This window comes from Nannospalax galili, unplaced genomic scaffold, assembly GCF_000622305.1.
Source record: "Nannospalax galili isolate Female #2095 unplaced genomic scaffold, S.galili_v1.0 scaffold257, whole genome shotgun sequence".
Lineage (NCBI taxonomy): Eukaryota > Metazoa > Chordata > Mammalia > Rodentia > Spalacidae > Nannospalax > Nannospalax galili.
In genome coordinates, this window is record NW_008340854.1 from 4,216,650 (window position 1) to 4,230,457 (window position 13,808).

At 39.7% G+C, this 13,808-nt stretch overlaps 1 non-coding gene and 1 pseudogene across 1 annotated transcript; one reads left to right on the forward strand and one right to left on the reverse strand.

Annotated features, from left to right (window-relative positions):
• Positions 1-6,659: 6,659 nt before the first annotated feature.
• On the reverse strand, positions 6,660-6,766 carry LOC115070838. The gene has a single exon (XR_003849958.1). It is a non-coding gene; the product is annotated as a U6 spliceosomal RNA (small nuclear RNA).
• A 749-nt stretch (positions 6,767-7,515) lies between these two features.
• Positions 7,516-8,287, forward strand: LOC108490997 (annotated as a pseudogene).
• Positions 8,288-13,808: the final 5,521 nt, after the last annotated feature.

Genomic DNA, 13,808 nt, shown 5'->3' on the forward strand with positions numbered 1-13,808 from the left:
TTGGGTTAGTTAAAGGGAGGGGGGAGAGAAGGATATACAGGGAAACTAAGGAATAAAGAGAAAGAAGGAGCTCAAGAGAGGTAGGACCATAGGAGAAGGGTATTATTAAGGGAGAAAGGGGAAAAATGGGGGCACCTTAAATGGGGAAACCATGATGGAGGGGTTAGACAATGCGAGAGATAAATAACGCCTAGCTAGTTTTAAAAAACTGGAAGGAACCATATTAGTTCAACTACCAACTGACAAATTATACATATAACTAGATCAAAGAATAGGCAAGGTTTATCTGAGAGTGTTTGGTCTTTGCCTAAGCTTTATCTGCATGGCACATGGTATTTAAAAGTACCAGACTGGTGGAACTAACCTTCTTGGATGTTTAACAGCCATACTATGAGGCCTATATTAATTTGGACAGAGGGACATAAAGGACAGTTTTTGCTCCTTTCCCTCCTAGGCCAACTAAGTTCCAGGGAACTATGAGCATCTCTCAAAATGTCCTGTAACTGTGGTGAGTCACCTGTCCTCTTGATCAAGGAGGCCATGGAGACCCCACAGGATGGACTTGAACCAGTGTCCAGTCTACAAAGAGGAGGGTCAACACAGAGGAAACATTTCCTTCATGCTTCCAAGTGAAGCCAGCCATGATCGAGCAGTACCTTTGACTTATCTTCACATAGATGGAGCTGGTAAAAAAAAAAAAAAATGGAGCCAGGGGCTCCTCCCAAGCCCATGTTACCTCTGAGGAACAGATCCTCAAACGACCTTGAGAGTAAAAATAAATTCTATAACAAGAAACAATGCCAGACAGGAGATACTTTCCTTTGATTTATTGGCCAGGATAGCCCCAAAACTCCCAGGCAGTAACCCAGCATAGAACTGGGAAAATGAACAGCAGACCCCAATCTTATTTAAAGGAATACTGACACTGATTGCTGCTAGAAGAGGAACAGCTGATCTTCCTAAAACAAGGATCTCTAGACAGGCTAAATTCAGCAGATGGACAAGCTCTAGGCAATGGCTGGGGGCACCAACACCACAGTGGACAGTAACAGGGATGACAAAGTATATGGGCTCCCATGGGGCGGGGGGCTATGGGAGGGTGCCATTTGGGATGTGCATATATAGATGAATAAGATTGTGTGCGATGTTCTGTATGATATACACAAAAAAAATTAACAAAATTTTTAAAAAGACATATTTGAGGAGGAAGCATAAAAATGTACTTCATGTTAATTAGTAGAGGTGATAAACATTACCATTGAAATCTATCTGATGACTTTACATCCATACTCAAGTGCCAAGGATCAGAGTGTAACCGACTGTGACTAGTAATAATCAGATACATAGAGATTAAAGACATATGTGCTAACATCTAAGCATTAGCAGCATTAAAAATGTAGGAAACAGTATATTTTAAAATGAAATGGAGATCTTCTTTAAAGGTTAAAAACTTATTCAATTTTATGTCTTACAGGGTTTATACTAAGCTCAATATTGCCCAACTGTATTAATTCAACTATGAACCTAAACATTTACAGCCACTTTTGAAAGAGATGTATCCTTGCTCTGGAAATTGTTACTGAATATGTTAAAGTGGTAATGAAAATAAATTTTTTAAAAGTGACAATGAGAGAGAGAGAGAGAGAGAGAGAGAGAGAGAGAGAGAGAGAGATTGCAGCACAAGAACAAGGACCTGAGTTCAAATCATCAGCACCTATATAAAAAGCTGCATGTGGCTCTTGTATATCTGTAACCCCAGCACTATGTAGATCAGGGGCAGAGATAGCAGGATCACTGGGCTTGCTGACCACACTAGCTCCAAGTTCAGTGAAAGACACTGTCTCAAAGGAGTAAGGTGGAGCATGATAGGGCAGGATGCTGCTGTCCTCTTCTGGCCTACACACAGGTACAAGCATGCTCCCCTACACACTTTCCCATACACCACACACATGCAAGCACATTCACACATACATGCACATATACCCACTTAAAAATAAAATGAAACAAAATAAACACATTTTTGTTAGAGAGATTTTAACATGACCTACTTCATTTAAAATTATGACTGTATATTTATGGGGGGAAAAACTATGATGGATACAGAGATCATACTTCAAGGAAGAATTTGGCTTGTCATTCTGGTCTCTGGGGATGCCAAAACCAGATTCCTCCAGCTGTCACCCCATTAGGGTCTGCCTAAACTGTTGCCATGCCCAAGCACAACCCCTTTCCTGGGAACCCTACATTCAGCTGCTGATGCACTCATGGCATCCTGGGTAAAGGCCTGGCGCATTCAGGTTACTGTGGGACAACACTGATTGGAGTCCTATGTGCTTTAAAACTCCTGGAATCATTGGCAGAAGCTTTGGGGAGCACATATCCTGGATTTCTGGTTGACCCAATGTCCTCCAGGAGGAGCCTGCACAGCCAGCTCCATCTTAGCTTCTGATTCCACAGAACTAACAAGAGATAAATATTAATAAATTTATTTATTTTTTAATTATTCATTTATTTTTAAGCATATGAGTGTTATGCCTGCATGCATGTAAGTGCATCTGTATCATGCAATGCCCACGGAGGACAGAAGAGGTTCTCAAATCCCCTAGAACTGGAGTTATGGATGGTTGTTAGGCAGCATGTGGGTACTGGGTTTTGAACCTGGGTTCTCCGCAATAGCAGCAGTGCTCTTAACTGCTGAGCCATCTCTCTTGCCCCGATATTAACAAATTTATGGGAAAAGGTTCATTTATGGTTCTTTACCTGCTCTACTAGTTGAGTCTAACTAGAGTTAGACTACAGATAGATATAAATACTACACCTACCTCCGGAACAACCCCAGTAACTAAATGAGTTTTGTCTTTTCAGATGGATTGAACTATTTTTTTTTTCTTGATACCGAAAAAGTCTTGGTCTCTTGCAATCTTCACTAGGTAATAGAATCACTGAATTGCATTCAGTGTGATGAGAGGTCTTGATTGACAATTTGATGAAATTTAGAATCACCTACAAGACAAACCTCCAGGTGTGTCTGTGAGAATGTTTTCAAAGAGGTTTAACTGAGGTAAGAAGACCTGACTTGAATGTGGTTCACACCATCCCATAAGCTGGGGTTCTGAACTGAGGAAAAGAAGAACTTGAGTTGAGGAGCAGCATTCATTTTTCTCTGCTTCCTGAGTATGAATGCAATGTGACCAGCACCTCTCGACTATAGGTGCCATAGCTAGAGCCACTCCCTCTTCCTGTGCTCTCAAACTATGAGCCAAAACAAATTCTTTCCTTCTTAAATTGCTTTTGTCAAGTATTCTGTCACAACAATGTAAAAATAACTAATACATGCAGTATTAATCGTTCATCCATTCATTTAGCAAACATCCAATGTCTATTTGAGATCCTATTATCTAAGGATACAAAGTATTTTAGATGCATTTTTTGTTTTCTGCCAGGCATGGTGGTGCATGCCTTTATTCCCAGCACTCGGGAAGCAGAGGCAGGCAGATCTCTGTGAGTTCAAGGCCAGCCTGGTCTACATAGTGAGTTCCAGGCCAGCCCCACTACAGGGAGACCCTGTCTCAAAAAGATTGGAAAAAAAAGATATATTTTCTGTTTTCTAAGAAATTCTACTGTTAAAGAAAAATATTGCCAAAGGAGGAAATATTTATTTATTGTTGATTTATTGAGACAGGATTTTATGTAGCTCAGACTTCACAATTGCTATTTAGTTGATGCTAGCCTTGAACTTATAGTCCTCCTACCTTCATCTCCCAAATCCTGGAATTATAGGCATGTGCTATCACGCCCAGGTGTTGAATGTGTATATTTTAAAGGAATGGATAGACAGCAAAATGTATGAGTATATCATTAATTATGTATGTTTTGCTGTCATGGAGGGAAAGATGGATTATAGTGAAGGGACAGGGAAGAAAGTGATTGCTCTGATTTTTGATAATTCAGAAAAAGTTTTCCAATCTTCAAAAGGTTTTCAGGATATAAAGGTGATTAAATGATAAACCAGCTGAAACCCCAGCCATTCCCGGCAGAGGGAACAACTCCTGCAAAGACCGAACACAGGAAGCAAATCAGCACTTCTGAGAAGGTGCAAATCTTTAGGTCTGGCAACAGTTTCTTGCTGCTCAGTCTTTGTATAGATCCTTCTCTGCTTGAACTATGCTTGACTCACTCTTTATTTTTCACCCAGGTTAAATCCTGGTCCTTCATGTCTTTGCTGGGACACTGCTTCCTTCAGGAATTCTGATTCCTACAAGTCTGAGCTTGATGTGTCTGGTGTGTGGTTCCAGTGTCTAGCGGTATCTCCATCTTATCATACCATGTTCTAATTGCCAGTTTACTTGTTGTTCCCCTCTGACTCAGCTGTAATCTCTTTAAAGGCAGAACTTAGTCACTCCCTATCACCAGTTGTCAACACAGTGTTCAAAGGGAACAGTGGGCTGAGGTTGTATCTCAAAGGTAGAGCACTTGCTTAGCATATGTGAGGTCTTAGACCATCCCCAGCACTAGGGGAAAAAACCAAAAAACATTACTGAACATAGCAGGTATGGAATCAATAAATGAATATTCCAAGTGCAATGAGAGTTTGGAAAACATTTTTCTTTAATAAATGTTTATCCAGTGTTATGTGCTAGACATCTTTGGGTACTGAGGATAGCAGGAATGAATGGAACATAGAAGTTCATGAAGGCTGGGGATGTAGCTTAGCTGGCAGAGTGTTTACCTAGCATGCCCAAGGCTCTGGGTTCGAACTCTAGCACCACATAAACTGGGTATGGTGGCACACCTGTAATTTTAGAACTTGAGAAGTGGAAGCAAGGAAGATCAGAAGACCAAGATCATTCTCTTGTTATATAGTTATTTGGGGGCTAGCCTAGGCTACATGAGATACTACTTCAAACTTTTTTTTAAAATCATAGAATTTATATACTAGTAGAAAAAAAGTGACAACAGACAAATTTCTACAAAGAAAGACAAAGCAGGATGGGGAAGAGATGTTTCTTATTAATTTTTAGAAAGATTATTTAGAGCCTGAGGGGGTGGGTTCTGATTTCTATCAGTGTAGTGCTGTGATCTCAGAACACTGCCAGAGAATGCTGGGTTCTGGCCTCCCTCTGGCATAGGGGCTGAGAACACAGGGGACTGCCTGAGGGAGCCCGGATCCTGCCTCCATGGGGTGATTATCTTGATGTAAGTTTCTATCTCCTGAGTTTTGTGTGCTTTTCACTTGGCCTACATGACAATCTACTTTCACTATGGTCAAGTCAGGGATGGGACTGGGTAATCCTCCTGACATGTGGCTCATAAGAAATAATTAACTGGGGCTGGAGAGATGGCTTAGTGGTTAAGAACACCGACTGTTCTTGGAGAAGACCCAGGTTCTAATCCCAGCACCCACATGGTAGCTAACAACTGTCTGTAACTCCAGTTCCAGGGGATCCGACAGCCTCCTCTGTCTTCCATGGGCATTGCATGACACGGGTACACTTACTTACATGCAGGCAATACACATATACACACAAAATAAAATAAAATATTAAAAAAAGAATTAACTATGATTAGTTCTTGTTCAGCTTATGTTCAGATTCAGAGAAAAATACATTCTTTTTGCTAAACAGGATTCAGCAGCTGTTACTTATATGTACAAATGGTGATGGACAGAAGTTTCAACTTTTTTTCCCAATTTTTTTGACTTAAAAAAATTGAGTAAAGAATTCAGTGTATGAAATCTTTTCATTAAAAACTGCCTGTAGTGATTTATATTTTATTAAATGATATGGCCTAATTAAAAAAGATTATTCATTATTTTCATGAGTTTATGTGCACCATGCAAGTACAAGAGCTCAAGAAGGCCAGGAGAGGGCATCAGATGCCCTGGGGCTGTGAGCCACCATGTGGGTGCTGGGACCTGAACTCAGGTCTTCTGCAAGAACAGCAAATGCTCCTTGCCTTTAAGCATCTCTTCAACCCTGCTTCTTAGTTCATGTAGCACAGTCAGGGAAAACCTTACTCAGTGCTATATCTGAGCAAAGATCCAAAGGTCCAAAAGATCCAAAGATCCAAAGATCCAAAGATAGAATCATCTGTAATTATTTGACAAAGAAGATATTGATAACACCTTGAACAATATTTTTTTTAAAATGCCCCACTGACATGGCTCCACATTGTATTAGTCACCTTTACCTCATTGCCTGACATGCTAAATAAAGGAAGGAAAACTTTATTTTGGCTTATGGTTTCAGAGATCTCAATCCATCATGGCTAACTCCATTGTTTCCAGGCCCATGGTGAGGCGCAATATCCTGGCAGTGGGAGTGCATGGAGGATGTTGTACGCATCATGGTGAACAGGAAGCAAGAGATAAAGGGACCAGGGACCATGTACAACCTTCAGAGGCACACCCCAGGAACCTACTTCCTTCAGCCAAGCTCTGCTTCCTGAAGTTTTTAGAACCTCCCCAAACAGCACCACCAGCTGAGGCCCAAGCTTCAACATACAAATCTTTTTTTTTGTATTTATTTATGATTTTATTTATTTTTTTAATTTTTAATAACTACATGATTAGAAGAAGCATTTCATTACAGTTTTAACATATTCAGTAACACACTCCAGAGCAAGAGTACATCTCTTTCACAGTGGCTGTAAGTTTCTGGAAAAATATGGAACACTTCACAAATTTGCATGTCATCCTTGCTCAGGGACCATGCTAAACTTCTCTGTATCATTCCAATTTTAGTATATGTGCTGCCGAAGTGAGCACTCGACATACAAATCTTAAAGGGGACATTTTATATTCTAACCATAACATGTCATGGCTGTCGTCTTACCACTACTGAGGGAAGAGAATGTCATGGAGGGGTTTTGCTCTAGTTTTTATTTTGGCTCTTTTTTTAGGTACTAGCTAAACATCTCAAGATGCATGAATTCACTGTCCATTTTATAAGGTTTCTTGTAGTGATCAGAAAATCTTTTTGTTTCTAAAGCATTTTTCAGTCACAGACTACCACAAATAAAACCTATTGGTAGAAATATTTAGGTAGGACTATTATCAATACATATGTTTTTATTTTTATTTTGTTATTATTATTATTGGTCTTTTTGAGACAGGGTCTTCCTGTAGCCCCAGCTAGCCTGCAACTCACTATGTAGACCAGACTAGCCTCAAACTCACAGAGATTGCCTGCCTCTGCCTCCCAAGTGCTGGGATTAAAGGCTTGCACCACAAGATGTTTTTATTTGTTGTTAACTAGCAGGTCTGAGCAAAAGCAATTAATAAAATCATCTGAAAAGATTAAATGTCAGGGTAGGGATATAGTTCAGTGGTGGAGTGCTAGCCTAGCATGTATGAGGCCTTTGGTTCAATCTCCAGTAACACAACAAAGCTTGAATGTCAAAGATAAGTTCAACTTTATAATAAGGTAACCTACTTAGCAAATCTTGGATTTCCTTAAGTATGAATTCTCATAAAATTAAATCAAGAATACTTAAGGTCCCTCTCTTTTCCAGCTGAGCAAGATGCCCAAAGGAAAGAAGACCAAGGGGAAGAGATGGCCCTGGCCCCTGCCTTCTTGAAGAAGCAGGAGGCCAAGAAGGTGGTGAACCCTCTGTTCCAGGAAAGGCCTAAGAACTTTGGCACTGGACAGGACATCTAGTCCAAAAGAGACCTCACCCACTTCATCAAATGGCCCAGATACATCCGGCTGCACTGACCTTTCCTGTATAAGCTGCTGAAAGTGCCCTCTGCCTTCAACCAGTTCACCCAGGCCCTGGACCAGCAAATATCTGTCCAGCTGCTCAAGCTCGTGCACAAGTACTGGCCAGAGACACAGGAGAAGAAGTGGAGGCTTCTGGCAAAGAGGACGTCCCCACCAAGAGACCCGCTGTCTTATGAGCAGTGATCAACACCATCATCACCTTGGTGGAGAACAAGAAGGCTCAGCTGGTGGTGATCGCACATGACGTAGATCCCATTGAGCTGGTGGTCTTTCTGCCTGCCCTGTGTTGCAAGATGGGGGTTCTTTACTGCACCAACAAGGGCAAGGCCAGGCTGGGGCGAGTGGTCCACAGGAAGATGTGTACTACCATGGCCTTCACACAGGTCACCTTGGAAGACAAAGGCACTCTGGCTAAGCTGGTGGAAGCCATCAGGACCAATCACAATGACCGATACAAAGAGATCCGATGTCACTGAGGAGGCAGTGTCCTGGGTCCAAAACCTGTGGCTTGCATTGCCAAACTGAAAAAGGCAAAAGCAAAAGAACTCGCCACCAAACTGGGTTAAATGTACACTGCTGAATTTTCTGTACATAAACACAATTTTAAAATTGCCCTTCAAAAAACAAACAAACAAACAAACAAAACACAAAACAAAACAAAAAACCCCAAATGCTTAAGGCCATCCTAAGGAAGGTCTAAGGAAAATTCCCTGATAGGGGTTCAGTTATCACAGGTTCTCATTTTTCAGGGTGGAGGAAGATGAGTGGCTATGCTAATGTTAAAGTGATATGTGAGGAAAACAAATGGCATTTTATAAAGGTGAGGCCACACACTACAAAATGATAAGCATTTTCTATCCATAGAAGAGTCTATAAAGCTGGGGAAACTAGTATGCTTAGTGGAGATGTTGAAACAAAATTCACTGAAGCTTTCATACATGTCACTACTACTGTCATTTTTAGATAAGGTGGTTATGTCCTGGCTACACAATGGAATTCTGAAATAAGTAATAGGCCTCTGAAGATTACTATGTGTTATGGTTTGAATATGACTTTGTTTGTCTCCCAGGGGTCCATGAGCTGCAATCATGCTCCCTAGTGTGGTGATCTGAGAGGCGGTGAGATCACTAAGAGGTGGCTGAAGATGTAGCTCAGTTAGTAGAGTGCTTGTCTAGCATGCACAAGGCCCTGGGTTTGATCCCCAGAATTTCCGGAAGTGGGGGCACTGAATTGCAATTACATTGCATTAAGTACAATGTAATTAGGTGGGTCATTGGGGTATTGCTCTAGGGAGAGATCAATATAATTCCATGAGTGAGTTGGTTTTTGCAAAGGTGGGTTGTTATTGAAAAAAAAAAAAAAAGCAAGCAGACCCTCTCATACTTGCTTTCTGTCATTCCATTTGATCTGTTGTATACAAATACTTGCTATGAGCCATGAGATCCTTACCAGAGCCAAGCGGGAGCTGTACCATATTTCTGAATTTCCAGGACTATGAGCTAAAAATAAACCATTTTTCTCTACATTATCAAGTCTTGGGTATTTTATTAGAGTAAAGAAAAATGAACAAATATACCATGCATTTGTGCCACTACTAGTGTTCTTTGAGATGTCCTGTAAACAAACAGGGAATAACAATGTAAGTCTAGAATCCTGGGAAAGGGACCTGGGATGCAGTGCAGAGCTAGGGCACTTGCATGGTATGGATGAAACCTTGTGCTTGATCCTCAGCAAAGCAAAAACAAATTCAAAGTAGCCAACATGGTGGTGCACACCTTTAATCCCAGCACTCGAGAGGCAGAGGCAGGCAGATCTTTGTGAGTTCGAAGCCAACCTGGTCTACAAAGTGAGTTCTAGGGTGGCCAGGGTTACATAGTGAACCCCTGTCTCAAAACAAATCAACAAAAATAGAGTCAAAGAAAAAAAATATAGAAGTCTGGAAAATATTTTGGTACAGAGTTACTGTACCAGTTTTCATGCTTATGAATGTGTATTACTTTTTGAAGAGGATATAATCATAGAAAAATTGTATTCACACATTTTTCCTAAGCACAATTTGCCTAAGGGGATAAGTTGTCTTTTTTATTGCCAGTCTTATTTTTATATTCTAAGTTTGGGAAACAAAAGACCCCTTATACAAGTTTTGAATTAGTTAACCTTTGGAGAATTTCAGACAAACCTAATTATTTCCTTTGTTCTCTATTGTGTTCTTTTCTGCTGTTTTCTTCTTATCTCTCTGCTATGTGGACTATTTTGTGAACCAGGCATATGCTCTACCTCTAGGCCTTATCATCATATTTAACAAAGGGAATCTTTTCTTTACTCCAGATACAAAAGAAAATTTAGAGAATAGAAAATCAAAATCTGCTCAGCTATTTTTTTCCATGACACTTATTTCATATGTTCTAAGAAATATCTTAAAATTATGGATATGTATAGATAAATATTATAAACATTTTCATACTTTATCAATCTGTCAATTTAAGCAATAAAAATAACTTAAATTTACATTTAATGTCAGTGTTTTATACTTTTCCTTTGTTAAAGAAATCCTCTATACATCCAAACATTAATTACTTAATCATTTGTCTCAGGTTTTAAGGTAAGTTACCTATCTAAAAAAGTACAATTTAGCAATACATAAGTCTTTATGATTTGTAACACTGTAAGGCATTGATAAAGTTAAACCCTTTAAACAGACATTCATTATCATTTCATTTAGCTGAATACAGTTTTATACACATCATTACTGACTTTAAGTTATGAAAACAGTACAGCTTTAACTCATTAAACCAATGTAAGCAATTTAAGAAGTTTGAATCATAAGATATCTGACCCTGACCTTGAACAAACTAAACTGACATCCTTCTATATAAGAAAATAATTTTTACAGATGCTCAGTCATGACAAAAATTCTTCTTTTATCTTGGAATAAAAGCCTTTTTACCTTCTATCTTCTTGCTGCTAGATGGGTTATTATGTAAATATACTTTTTAGTGTCAACAAGAAGAAACACAGCTTAATAATTATTTTCTTTCTTTCAGATAGTTTTGACTGCTTATCTGGACTATATTCCTAAAGAAAGCCTGCAACTAAATACTTTTTAAAAAGCAATTAATCTTTAAAGTTTCCCAAGAGAAGGAAAACAAGAAAAGAAATGTGCAGTAGTCAGATTCAGAAAATACAAAACTGCTTTTGAAAAAGGCTAATTATGTTCCCTTTGCAAGAAGAGGAAAGGTTAGAAATAGGAAAATAAATACTACATATATGCACACAAAAGAAAGTGACATGTGGTTGCTTTTGAAATAATTTAAGTCCTTGACAATTTTATGAAGCCATACAATTACAATGTTAGGTCTTATTAATCCCCAAAGTACAAAAATGGAGCAGGGATTGTTTCTTAGGTTAAACAGAATTTTTGCTCTTTTAGACAAGCAAGACAAATAATGCTCTTATGAGGATTTCTTCATTCTTTTGTTCTGATCTACTTCTCAGATGAATAATCTTGTTTATGTCAAAAGTTCTCCAAATTGGCTATGACATTCCAAATTCTTTTTAGTAAAACTGTGTCATTTGAAAAATTAAGGATTTGAGTTATCATACAAAGAAAAGAAAATCATGAAAGAGACAGGTGGGAGTCTGGGTGGAACACAGCTTCATTTGGGAAAGAGGCATGAGAACCAAATGGCCTCTGAGGAAGGTGTTTGGCTTGGTGTCTCAAAAGGCTGGCCAAAAGCCACTTGTTGCTAATTGAGAGCTGAATAAAATCTTCCAGTTCAGTGCAACTGGAATGAACTAGAGCAGTTCTCAGGAAAACAAAGACAAAGGCTGGAGATACATCCTTATAAGGGTTGTAAAAATGACCCAAAGAGACATTTATTCAACTTTTGCAAGTTGGTCTATAAACATCACTAAACTCTTAGCTGTTGAAGCTGATTCAAAGATGAATTTGCTAGACTTCTGCCATTCTTTCCCTATAGAATTTTCCTATTATAAACAAACACTCAAAATGCAAGCTGGTCAGAAACAGATGTGAGAGAGTTAGAAAATAATTTTGCAAAAGAATAATACTACATTAGCTTTTTTTTTATCCATGACTAAAAGCCTGAAACTAAAAGCAGGAAGATTTATTTTGGCTCATAGTTTCAGAGATTTTGATTATAGGAGGTTGACATCATTGCTATGGGCTGAACTTTCAGGGCAAAAGGGTATGGTAAAAGAAAGCTACTCACCTCACGGTGGTGGGGTAGAGAGGGGAGAAAGAGAGAATGACACTCAAAGGACAAAACGGACTCTTGAAGGTATGTCTCCAATGACCCAACACCAACGAGGATCCACCTTCTAATAGCCCATTCAGCTATCAGCTCATCATTCTCAGGCCCAACCTCCTCCCAACAGCACCATGAGCTGGGATCAAGGCTTCAACACACGAGCACTGGGTGGGGGTTGGGGGCACTTCATATCCATACTGTAAAAAATACAAATGGGGGGAGGGCTGGAGAGATGTCTCAGTAATTAGGAGCACTGGCTGCTCTTGCAGAGGACCTGTGCTTGGTTCCCAGCACCCACAAGGTGGCTAACGAGCACTGATGACTCCAGCTTCAGGGTATCTGATTCCCTCGTCTGGCTTCTGCAGGCATTGCATGCATGTAGTACACTTACTTGTAAGCAAAACACTCATACACATAAAATGAAAATAAATCAATAAAAAATTTTAAGTAATGAAAAACTGGTTAAATAAGGAAATAAATTCTCTTCCATTGTGGGAGTATATGCCTATACTTAGGAGGCTACTTGGGAGGCTGAAACAGGAGGATCTTTTGAGCACAGGAGTTTGATACCAGCCTAGGAAATACATTAAGACCCTATTTCAAGAAAAAAAATTCGAAGGAACCATATAATCATGTGTTGCATTGCAATTTTCTCCAAAATAAAACCTTCCATCTTGGAGAGAAACTCATTAAGACACAGGATATTCTTTTTCTGCTGTTTTTTTGTTTGTTAGTTTGTTTTTTTGGAGATAAGGTCTCACTATGTAGACCTGCTGGCCTGGAACTCACAGAGATCCACCTGCCACTGCCTCTGGAGTGATGAGATGAAAGGTGTGTCACTAGGTGCTCTCAGCAAGACACAGAATATTCTAAAGTGAGATGAAATAGTCCATCCTTCAGGGAAGCTCCTTAAGATTTAGAAAGTAGAGGCTGGAGAGATGGCTCAGCACTTAAGAGCACTAACTGCTCTTGCAGAGGTCCAGGGTTTGATTCCCAGCACTCAAATGGCAGCTCACAACTGTCTGTAACTCCATTTCCAGGGGATTCAATGCCCCCTTCAGACCTTCATGGGCACTGCATGGCATGGATGCACCTACCTACATGCAGACAATACATACATACACATACAATAAAAATAATTTTAAAATATATATATTAGAAGAAGCATTTCATTACAGCTTTAACATACTCATTAACAGTTTCCAGAGCAAAGACACATCTCTTTCAAAAGTGGCTATAAAATTTTTAGGTTCACTGTTGAATTAATACAGTTATACAATATTGAACTCAGTATAAGCCCTATAAGACATAAAATTAAATGAGGTTTTAACCTTCACTGAGGTGTTGGTGCTTGCATCTCTAATCTGTATGTATCTGATTATTACTAGTCATAATCAGTTGCCCTTGGATCCTTGGTGCCTGTGTATGTCTATAAAGTCATCGGGTAAATTTCAAAGGTAATGTTTATCACCTCTACTAATTAACATGATACAAATTTTTATGCTTCCTCCTTAAATAGAACTCATTTTAAAAAATTTGTTGAAGCCACATTCACCCTTCCATCCCCCCCCTCGCCGTTCTATACTCCTAGTTTGAGCCCTGCGCCACCCCTAGTCTTGGGGCCCCAGACACCTGGGGAACCAATACTGCTTCCTGACCCTTCGCACCCAGAGCAACCCAGTCCCTTTCTTGGGCTCCAGGAGCACCACTTCTGGTCCTGGCCCCGCCCTCACCTCGCTCTGCTTCCCTGGGCCTGCACCACCGGCTAACTCTCCTAGCCTGCACTACTATCCTCAGGCCTCTTGGGGTAAGTCTA